The sequence below is a fragment of the Solanum stenotomum genome, chromosome 6 (assembly GCF_019186545.1).
Source record: "Solanum stenotomum isolate F172 chromosome 6, ASM1918654v1, whole genome shotgun sequence".
In the NCBI taxonomy this organism is placed as follows: domain Eukaryota; kingdom Viridiplantae; phylum Streptophyta; class Magnoliopsida; order Solanales; family Solanaceae; genus Solanum; species Solanum stenotomum.
This window is the reverse complement of record NC_064287.1, coordinates 3,736,522-3,748,557: the sequence shown is the minus strand read 5'-3', so window position 1 is coordinate 3,748,557 and position 12,036 is coordinate 3,736,522. Positions and strand designations below refer to the sequence as shown.

Below are 12,036 nucleotides of genomic sequence, written 5' to 3'. Positions count from 1 at the left end.
TAAAGTGGATGACTAAATAAACAAACTAAAATAAAAATGAAAATTTTCTATATAATAAAATATTATAATAAATCCGTGTTTTCCTTAAACTAAAATATGTACATTAAATTACTTAGAGATTTTAATTTATATATGAACACGTTTGGAAAAATAACTAAGACAAGAAACCATTATTTATTTGTTTAATTCGAGTACGAAATAGAATGAGAAAAATCTATTAAGCAGGTTAATTAAACATCGATTTTCAACATCAATTCTTGAACCAAAAACCCTGACCCGGCCCAAATAACCCAACTAAAGACCTCAATCCCTTCCCCATTTTCATTCAATCAAATTCTGAACCACATAAGCGCCGCCTCTAGGACGTCGGGAAAAGACCGGCGCGACCTCTGCTATCGCCGTAGTTGTCTCCTCCACCCTCTCACGCCTCTTTGAAGCTTCTCACAGTTACAAATAGCGAATAGACCTCAAGAAGGAACACAACGACACTAATGATTTCTCCTTCTAACTCAACAGATAAAAGATCTGTCCAAGGTCCATGGATGAATTCAGCATTCAACAGCCCCCCAATGGCTCCAAATATCTATGAAAAAGTGAGTTTTCGCCCTTGTTTTTTAATCAGATCCTCTCAAAATCACTCGGAAGATTTCCTACTTATTTTGATTCTCATAGTTTGAAACTCTTTAGCTTTATTGGGGAGCTAATATTTAGTTTTTATAATGTAAAAAGAGCTTACATTGGCTCTGTTGAACAAGCTTTTCAATGGTGAAGACTCGAGATTCACCGATTCGTTGTCTCGGAGAAGGTCAATAACCTCCCATTTACTTACTTTCCATTCTAGGTCTTTAAATGAATGTGTGAATGAATAAATGTTCTTGTCCGCTTAATTAATTTTTTGTTGTACGTTTATAATTTTTTCATTTTTATTTGATAAATAAAATCAGCATCTAAAATGGCTAATATGAACTGAAAACCTTAAGAAAAAAAAATCACTGATCAGTTAATTTATCGGCATGTGATTAACATTGTTGCTAGTCTAGTTTGTGTGTTGAGAACCACTTGAATGTGTTTTACTTCATTCTTGTTTTTAATCTTGTATGAGAGTTTTAAAATTAACTTGAACATTTAGGAGAAAGCCACTTATTCATATAACAATTTAAAGTTGTTGAAATTTGATACTAGCTGCAAAAATATATGGCTCATCTAAAATCTATTTCCAAGGATTTGATGTAATAAGATTTCTTTTATCAAAACTTAAATTTAATACAAGTACAAGTTTCTGAATTTACATAACTAAATACTATGTAAAGACTAGATATTACTAGGAAAGATCTCTCTTGGAATTATCTAGATGCTTGCAAAACAGCAAAAGTAATGTAATGTTAAGAAATATCATGGTGAATGCTTCATAGTATGATCATACAAGTTATATCATACATTTATAGGAAGGAAGATAACTATATGTTGTAGTAAAGTAATTTCTTAGGAAAGAAAATGTAGTCTTCCTTTGTTCCTTTATGGAAAATAAGAAGTACAAAAGAAGTATAAGTTAAATAACTTGGTGATTTATTAATTCAGTCAAATGGAAGACTTATTTGTTTTCTATGCTTAGTCTTAAAATATGGTTCAAGGTTATATTGGTGCTCACTTTTGATTGTTGTGACTTTGGAAATTTAAAGTTTGTATGATGTCAGTTTTTTTTATTGTATTTATGCTTCAGTAACACTTTTCAACATATTAGTATTAGAAAGTTAGTGTTAGTTTTCGTTTCTGCTAGACCCTTGCCTCCTGCCAGCCCACTCTTGTCCTTAACTCGTTATGCCAAATCTAACTATGGTGCTGCTCAGCACAATATTTTCCTTCAGTTGCTTTAGCTAAAAGTTTCACTTTAAACGTGCTTCTGCATTCGATTTTGGATATGATTAATATCTATGAAGATTAAGTTATGGACGTATCCAAAGTTGAAAAAATCAAAGAAGAGTTACCTGATGATGATGGAGATGTCACTAGAAAAAAATAATGATATGGAGTGACAAAAGACATTTACCACAATTAACTATATTTTGATAATTTGATAATTTAGTTTGAGTAATTGGTCATAGATTCAGTTTTAACGATATGTTTGTGATGACTTTAGCTTCTTTTTAACTCGGCTAAACAATCAGCTCTTCAAGTCAGATGCTTCTCAATTTCAATTTTTGTGCTTCTGCAATTTTATCATATTTATTCATTATTTTGTTTCTATGAAGTTGTTTGCTACTGTGTTGATTCAATGAATTACTTCGGAAGCTGAGATGAAAATTAAGAAGGATTGGAAGTTGTCAGAAGAACAAGGACAAATTTCTATAGAAATAGATAGAACGCTCCAAGAACAAATGAGATTAAAAGTGGTGGATTCTATAATGTCGAGAATTCAACAGGTAAACACATTGGTATCTATTTCGACCTTTTGTTGTAACTGCAACTCTTAAGCACAAGTCGCCAATTGTTAGTTCTATGTAATAAATCTTGAGCTATTCAACATACTCCCCCAGATGCACTTCTTCATTGTTTCTCTTCTTGCATCGAACTAGCTTGTGTTCTTCAATTTTGTGAAGGAATTGAAAAACAACTGATAAATAGAATGCATTTGGTGAACTCGGTGTTGAATTTATTGTACCACCAGCAAGTTTGGTGATGTCAGCTTGTGCACTGTCTTTTTCTAATAACTTTATAACTGCCCTTTTTCTATTATCGCTCTTTTATAACCATCTCTTTTCTATTAACATTATGATTATGTTAATAATAAAAGTGATCTTGTGTATTTTCCTAATAGGGGCAAGGCAAGGTTCTTGCATTATCTAAAAAGCCATCGACAAAGGAGGGGAGCTTGAAGACACTTAATAGTTAATTTTCTTTTTCATTTGTGTATATGCATATATAAATGACATTGAACAATGAATTATTGTGAATTATATATTTTGTTGATTTTTTTAGTAATAGAAGTACTTGTTATATCTAGTTTAAGGATTATTTTGTGTGTTTCTTGAATTAGAATGAATGATGATAATATATTAATAGCTAATTGACAAAATATACGAGTATATATTGATTTTAGAGGAAATTTATTAGAATTGACTATTGCAGTTGTAAATATAGGTTTTTGTGGCGACAAAATTAGTGACAAATAGAATTAGTATCTGAGCGATAATACGTTGCCACCAAATCTCAAGATTTAGTGGCGATTAGAGTTGCCATTGAAAGTATTAAAACATTTGTGGCAACATAAGTCGCTACTGAAATCCTTTCTTTAGTGGCGATGAGAGTTGCAACTAATAGTATAAGACCTGTTGTAGCGACTATAATAGCCACTAAAAGTCTAACTTCAGTGGCGACTTACAAAACATGTATTTTGTGGAAGCTTTTTTGTGGCATACCTGGTTACTTTTAGTGGCAAGCTAGGTCGCCACTAAAGGTCGTTTTAGTGGCGACATATTAGAGTTGTCACAAGAAACATTTAGTTATGGAAGTACTTGCCACGGTGGTAAGGTCGCCACTAAACATAATTCGTGGCGACTTTCAGGTGTTCTGTAGCGACTTTTGTCGCCACAAAAGAGCTGATTTCTTGTAGTGTATGTTAAGAACAGATGTCCTTGATGTGATGACTTTCAGATTTTGGGGATAATATGTAATAGACTTTAGAGGTTTATTTGATTGGTTACTTTAATAAGTTTTGGAGCTTCCGCGTTATTGTTGTTAGTCGTAGTTAAATTATTGGTATATGTTGGGGTTTAGATTCCTTGGTCCGCCCACTTAGGAGGTGAAGTGTGGGTGCCACTCATGACTCAATTTGGGTCGTGACAGAAATAATATTAATAAGAGAGAGAATCAATTTGTAATTATCTATTACACCTTTTAAGGGATTTTTTTAACTTATTCAAATAACTTTTATTTATTAATGACTATTGGGGCCTTTAATTTATTTTTGTTAAAAAAAAATTATCACCGTATATTTTAACATGTAATTTTCTCTCTCTTTAATCTATTTTTTTTGCTTTTCTTGATGTTGTTTTTTATTTTAAATTTTTGATATTGTTTTTTTTTTAATCTGATTTTTTTAGAATTAAGAATTCTATATTTTGAAAATTTGATTTCGTTTTTTTATTTTAATTAATCTAAAACTTGATTTCTTGAGAGAAAAAACCGTTTTACTTAAGTTTTGAACTTATTTTTGGTGTGTTTTTCTATATCTAAAATATTGTTTTGTTGGTGAAATAAGTATATTTAATTCTGAAATTTGTTGATATATATAGATAATATGAGATCATAAAATCTTTAATAAGGATTTCTTAAGTTTTAGCTTAAATTAAAAAAAAATCACACTTGAATACGGAATATAAATTGAAGAGAGAGGAAAATATAGAACTTGTATTAACTATTGCAGTTTAGACTTTTAATTACATGTTTTGATTTTGGGTGATGTATATTTCTTTTACTACAATTTCTGACAACAATATATAATATGCATTGTTTTACAACCGAAATTATTCTTCTCGGATTTATACCCGTTGGATACTAATTTTATACATTTTTATTTTTTGTCTTTGTTCTAAAATTTCAAGTTGGATACCAAGTGTATATAAATTGGATAAAACATTAACTTGTTTTAGATTGTCTAATTTGGTTGAAATATCAGTTACATTTTTGTTTTTTTTCATTTTAGTGGGATATCATACCAATTGAATACAACATTAACTTGTTTAGGTTGTCTAATTTGATTGAAATCTCAACCACATGTTGATTTTTCAATTTTCCAATGGGATATCAATTCAATACTAAACTTATACAAATTGGATACAATATTAACTAGTTTTACGTTGGCTATTTCAGTTGAAATCTCAATTAAATGTTGTTTTTTTTTCAATTTTACCACTGGGACGTCAGTTGGATACCAAATGTATACCAATTTCATACTAAGATTTGACTTAATTTTTCCAGTCAATATCAATCACATACAAACATTACCTATTTTTTGAGTATATATTTGAAAAACACTAAATACACAAATGATTAACTAGCACACATAATAAATATTCTGAAATTATAATTCATTAACTTAAAAGACAAAATAAATCAGAACATGAGTTTGCCACAATAAAACAACCAAATCAAAATAAAAATAAATTATGTCTTTTTTTCAAAAGGATAATTTGAACATGTCTTCCTATTGTGTTCCTCCCGACGACATGTACTGCACGTAATCTTAAACCTCTTGAATTTCACATTAACAAACCATTTATAAGTTATGGTCTCCCTACAGTTCTTTTTGAACCAGGCGACAATAATTTCTTCTCCGACACTTTTTGAATTGCATATTTTTCTGTTTCATCATAAATTATTGTGTCAATATTATATCATACAAAAGTACAAATAACTTTTATACGTATGTTATATCAATATACAAATTTCATACCATTTTTATGCTTACAAAATTCATACAAAAGTAAAAATACATATGTTATTTTAAAACAATTTCATATGTTATTACAAAATACAAAAGTAAAAACACATATGTTATATCAGTACACAAATTTCATACAATTCTTATTCACACATTTCTTACCTATTTCATGCCAAAAGTTATCAATTATTCATACCAAGATCATGCCACTAGAATACCAAAATAATTCCAACTTAGAAATATTAATTGTCATTTCTTTAATAAACAGCATACCAAATTTATTACATTATTATTCTCAAAATTCATTACAATATAATGCCAAAAAAAAATCCAATAAAACCAAAAATCGTACCAAAACATTATCGATTGTCATACATGCTTGGTAGTATAAGTATACAAATTCCAAAGAAAAAATTATCTATTTTTTTAACCAAAAATATACCAAAAAAAAATGCGTCAGACAAATAATGAACAAATTCAATGTTCATACCAAAATATAACATTATACATTTTTTTAAAAATGCCATAATTCAAATTATTATACACAACAAAAAATCTGAAATCAGTATACAAATTTCATATAATTATTATGCATCATGCAAAAATTATACCTATTTCATGACATAAATCGTCACTTTTTCACAGCAGAATCATGCCACTATTAATACCAAAATAATACCACTTTTAACTATTAATTGTCATTTATTAGACAAATAGTATACGAAATTCATTCAAATATAATTCTAAAATGGTACCAACATGGTATAACCAATATACCAAATTCAAATAAATTTTATGTAATTTTTTAACCAGAAACATACCAAAAAAATGAATGTTCAAACAAAAATCTATACCAATTTCAAACAAATTTTATGTAATTTAAAAAGTGAATATTCATACCAAAAACGCCATAATTAAAACTATTATTCACAAACAAAATCTGAATATATGTTTTTCCAGAATCACTGTTCATAGTTTTTTTGAACGTTTGGTTTGTATTACAATGCAAATAAAAAATCGCAAAGAACACTAACATGAAGGATCCCATTTATCACCATGTTTTATTAATACTAATAACAAGCCGTCCAGAAAATAAATATTATTGAATAAAAACTAATAGGAATTAGATGAGAGTGGCAAGATTTTTGAAAAAAAATAGAAGAGAGAGAAACGTGGAAGAAAATGGATGAAATCAGAATTTTTAATTAATTTTAACAAATTAGAGTGAAATAAGGAAACAAAATATTCTTAATTAGTTTGAATTTTCTTAATTTATGCTAATTAGTAATTATCTTCAATCAATTCAAATTTAATTAACACACTTATTTCCCTTTTTTTACCTTTTTTTTTTCAGAAACGAATTATTTTATTTTTTTCAAAACAAATTTTTACAATTATTTGAAAAAAGCTTCTTTTTTTTTAAGAAACTGTTACAACATGAAATTTTTTATTGTTACAACTTGAAAGTTTAATTCTACTGCTATAACTTGAAAATATTAGTCTAATATATGTCATATATGAAATTTTCACTAATATTAATTAATTAGTTAAAAGAATCCAAATTCTAAAGTGATTCTCAAAACTAAATTAACAAAGCCGTACAAAATTACTAGTTAAAAGAATCTTAATCCTAAAATAATTTTCAAGCTAACTTAACAAAATCGTGTAAAAATAATAATTATGTTTTTCATAATTAATAATAACTTGAGAAAATTAATGAAAATGACGATTTTGTCTAAAACGGAATTTTTTATAAAGGGCCTAAAGTTCAAACAACATTTCTAAGGATCGTCATGTTTTTAATATAGTATATATAGATATAGATATAGATGATACAAGTTTTGTCTGATTTGTGAACGAAAAATGTAGTATATATAGTTGATTAATTAAATCATATTCTATTAAACTAATTATTTCTATATGAATGTCATCGTTATTTCCTCCCTTTTTTCTCTCTTGTTTTGTCATAAATTGAAAAAAAAAATACTAATTTAAAATGGTGGACAAGATCTAAAAAGAAAAAAAAAAGTGAAAGAGAGAGGAAGTGAAGGGGGTGGGTGGGAGGTGAGTGTAGTGAGTAGAAGACTATTTTTTTTTTTAATTTTAAATTTGGGCATTTTATAGAAATCACATACATTTGGGGGCTAATTACATCTTATCCCCGAAGGTTTCCCAATTATCCCAAATTTTTCATTATTATCAGATACATTCTTTGGTTGTCCGATGTATTGCAAATGATACATTACTTAATAGGAGAGATGTATCCGAGAAGGGATATATAGGGATGTATTCGAGAAGGGATATATAGGGATGTAACCGAGAGGCGATTTGGATCTATCCAAGAGGAGATAGTGATGCATTTGAGATGGGATTTTCGTAATTTTTTTAAATGGTAGGAAATTTTAGAGATTATGATATCTTAAGTTGTATATTTATGTAATTTTTCCTTTAAAGTTACTACGGAATCCAAAATCAGGTCAACCAATGCCCTTAAATTATGAAATTTGGTATAATATTGTCCTACATCCATCTTATGAGTGTAGCGTTAGAAATTAAGTCAAAAAGTTGACATCAGGAATATTAATTTAAGATCCGAAAGAGGGACGACGGAGGATAAATTTATACAGATTCAAGTAATCGAGGAACTCTTTAGACCCTTCTACATAGATTATACTCAACACTCTACCTAATATTTCCAAAAGTCGTGGAATTGGAGATTGTTTCTTGATGGGGAAATTTTCATCCTTAATATTGAAAAGAGTTTATCCAAAATATAGATATAGTGGCTTGTTTAGTGTTTAGAATTTTTTTTCAATATTTAGTACTCTCCCTATCCCATTCAATAATTATATATATGGCATTATATTGGAATAAGAAATTATTTAATGTAATTTAAAAGCTCGTAATAATAATAGATCATTGTATAATTACAATCAACCAGTTTATAGGGGCGAAGCTAGTCTTTCATCAATGTAGGAATTCAGCTTAACTCAGTAGCTTTGACATATATCTTGTATTTATATATATTTTTTAAAATTATTTAATATTTATAACTAATTTATGAAAAGTTCAATAGTATTTTCTTTTTCTAGAATATAGAATTCATAAATTTAAAATTCTAACTTCACTTTTGTCCATTATTGAAACAAATTAGAAAAAGCAAAACAAAGAAAAAACATATATATACCTAATTAAGTACAAATTAGCTAAAAATGGCAGAAATAACAATAAAATTGTATTTCTCTTAGCCAATAAAGGGCTGAAAAGTAGGCGCGGACTCATCTTTATCAATGGGGGATTGCACGTGCATCCGTTAACTTCGGGAAAAAAAAATCATATATACATATATGTTTATTTATCTTGAGAAACTGGCAGAAATTAGGATATAATAAAGAGTAAATTTTAGTTTTAGCAAACAAAAAAATCATATTTGTATGCTATAGCTATAGTTTGTATAATTGCGGTCCATAGAAAATTTTATGTTTGCTATGGAGCATCAGATTTGTATAAATCGTAGGAAGGCATTCATTTGTATAAAAGTGCAATGATTGTATATGTATATCGGTTAGATAATTGTATATATGTAACTACTATGTATATGTATCAATTATTGTGTTTGTATATTTGCATAAAATTTTAATTTGTATACAATTAAATCGAAATAAAATATTTGTATATCAAATCTCTCTCTCTCTCGTTTTATACAATACAAATTATACATTGTAATTTGTATAATTTGTGTTTGTATAAAGCGAGAAAGAGAGAAAGGCAAAAGAGAACAGGTAGGGGAAGATTTGTATTTGCATAATCATAAGTGTATAGGACGAAAATATATGTATTTGTATTTGTATATACAGTTTTTTCTTGTACTATACAAACACAAACGCAATTTATACATTCGTGTTTGTATAAAAGTGAGAGTGGCGAGCGAGATCATGCAGAGTGGCGAGCCAAATTTCTGGGAGAGAGGCGAATGACAAGTGTTTGCTATGGATTAGAACTAAATGAAACTGTGGTTATAACATTTAATTTAAATTAATAGTTTGCTATTTTATACAATTTTCTCTATAATAAATAGTGCACTCATGAGGAGCATATGATTGTTCTTGTGCTACTTGTACAAGGTAGAGGGACCACCTGCGAGATAAGGGTTTGAATCCAACTAGAGCGCTATTTCATTATTTTTATTTTGAGTTTAGTTATTCGGTGCACCCGAAATCTTTAAATCCTGGATTTCAAAAGTCATGCATGCATGCAATAAGGATATTTGCCTAACCAAAGACTAGAGCAACCAGCCCATGATACACGTTCATAAAAAGGAAAAATTAAGGAACCAATTAGTAGAAATAAAGCAGAAATTAAAATAGTACACCAAAAAAGGAAGCCTTTATTTTCCTTTCACATGTGGAGCTAGCTGCTCCAAATATTACTTATTTTATTTCAGAACGCAAGAAGTTACGTGTTGCATATATTCTACCTTTCTTAGATTCTACTTATAATATTATTATTTATCAAGAAAATAATACAATTGAATGAATAATGAGATTAAGGGGATGTATGTCACGCAGTCACGATCCAAAAATAATAGTGATGACACTCATCTTTTCCATCAAGATAAGTCAGTCAAAAATCCAGAATACAATAGAAAGAGCGAAAATAAACTAAAAATAACATGAGAGCGGAAAATTAGTCATTCTCAGATACCCCCAAAATCTGATAGTCACATGTACAAGCCACTAGTGTAATAAAAAAAATAACTTGAAGATAAATACAAATCTCAATGTCTTTGTTTCTCAAATAGAACAAGACATAAAAAGGGAACACGAGGGTCCACCGGAATGACTAGTAGCCACCTCTCAATGTCTCCTCAATAACCCTTGAAAGAAGATGGAGGAAGGGCAATCACATAATTCGTGTTCGGACCCTACACAAGTGTAGAAGTAAGGAGTGAGTACTAAACCACACGGTACTCAGCAAGCAATCCACTAAAACAAGGTAAAACTAGCTAGAAATTGAGAACTCCTATCTTCCCAACTGAACTCCCATAACGTAACTATAATCTGCATAGAAATCAGCTCAACCTAACAGTTTACAATGAACAATTCACAAGGTTCCATAATCACAATCCAATAGTTACAACTCATCAATCACAGTATCAAGTTCATCAACCATAATATCAAGTTTACCAATCACAATTATCAAGTTCATCAACCAGAAAATCAAGTTTATCAAGCACAAATATCAATGATACTCATGAGGTACACCCATAGTCCATGTACTTACCGATAATGACCTCGGCAACACTCGTTCGTAATGACCTCAACATCAGTATCTTTTCATTGGATCCAGTGATGTTTAAGTGTTCTTGATATTGGATCTAGGGGAGTTTGTTTATAGTAAGACTTGAGAGCTAAGACTTAGTAAAATATCGCAAGTTTGGAGCACAAGAATATCAATTTATTATGTTGTTTTTTCGTATTGTTCAGTATCCAATTAACCCTTTACAATTGCGTTAAAAAGTGTTATTTATAGTTAACAAAGGTAATACATCAACCAATAATCAAAAGTTTTATTAGAACCATAAAGTGCTATGCCCAATGATCATTTATTCTCTATGAAAATACCGTACACAACGTCAGCTAATATTCCTTTGATATTGGCAGGATAATATACAATCATATATGATGTATTTATCCTTTTTCCCCTTTTGCCATTTCACCAGAACACATGTCCTTCTTTATTTCTTAGTCACGATTTTTCATTTTTTTTCGATGATAGTCATCATATTGTGATTTGGGAATTCCATATCATGATTTGAGATTTTTTTTAATTAAATATAAAAATTGACCCACAAGTTTATATTTTGTTAAAACAATTCCACATTTATATCTACTAATAATTTATTTCATATGTAAATAAAATTAATAATGAAATCATTACTTTTTAAAATTTATTATTCTCACCGATATAAAATTTATTGTTGCTTTAAATTTGGTGAATATAAATGATAAAGTAGGAATTGATTTGGTGAATATAAATAAGAACGGAGGTAGTAATACTTATTTGATTTTTCATAATTAAAAAAACTTCTCTTTCGGCTATATATGAAAATGTTTAAAGCAATTTAATATTGAAAAGGACAAAATTAGTGATGTATGTTTGATAATCATTTTAGCACGAAATTAATACACTGAAAATATGTAATTGCACACAAGTGAAACAAGACATGAACCATATGATCAATATTGACATACAAGTGAAAATTGTCATAACTTTTACAAATGTTACATAATTATTTGTGAGAATACCAAAGGAGTGATGGAATATTTATGGTCTATGAGCATGAAAATATAGTTGTGAATGATATTGACCAACAAATGGCTCAAAGTAACAATGTTGGTTCGTCTTCTCGGTCATATGATCAAGAAATGCAAGTTCAACGTGAGAAGGTTGTTCGTACTATGTGGGAGGATTGTATTAAATACTAGTACACTACAATTTATGTTCAATATTTTTATTGAATTAAAGTTAGATGAAACACTTAATTAAGTGGAGAACAGATAACTTTGTAATAATTTACTACGCGATTTTATAAT

The 12,036-nt window shown here is 28.8% G+C and overlaps 1 long non-coding RNA gene across 1 annotated transcript; it reads left to right on the top strand.

Moving 5' to 3' along the window:
• Positions 1 to 338: 338 nt before the first annotated feature.
• On the top strand, positions 339 to 2,998 carry LOC125867091 (uncharacterized). Its single transcript, XR_007446607.1, has 2 exons — positions 339 to 593; positions 2,250 to 2,998. It is a non-coding gene; the product is annotated as an uncharacterized LOC125867091 (long non-coding RNA).
• Positions 2,999 to 12,036: the final 9,038 nt, after the last annotated feature.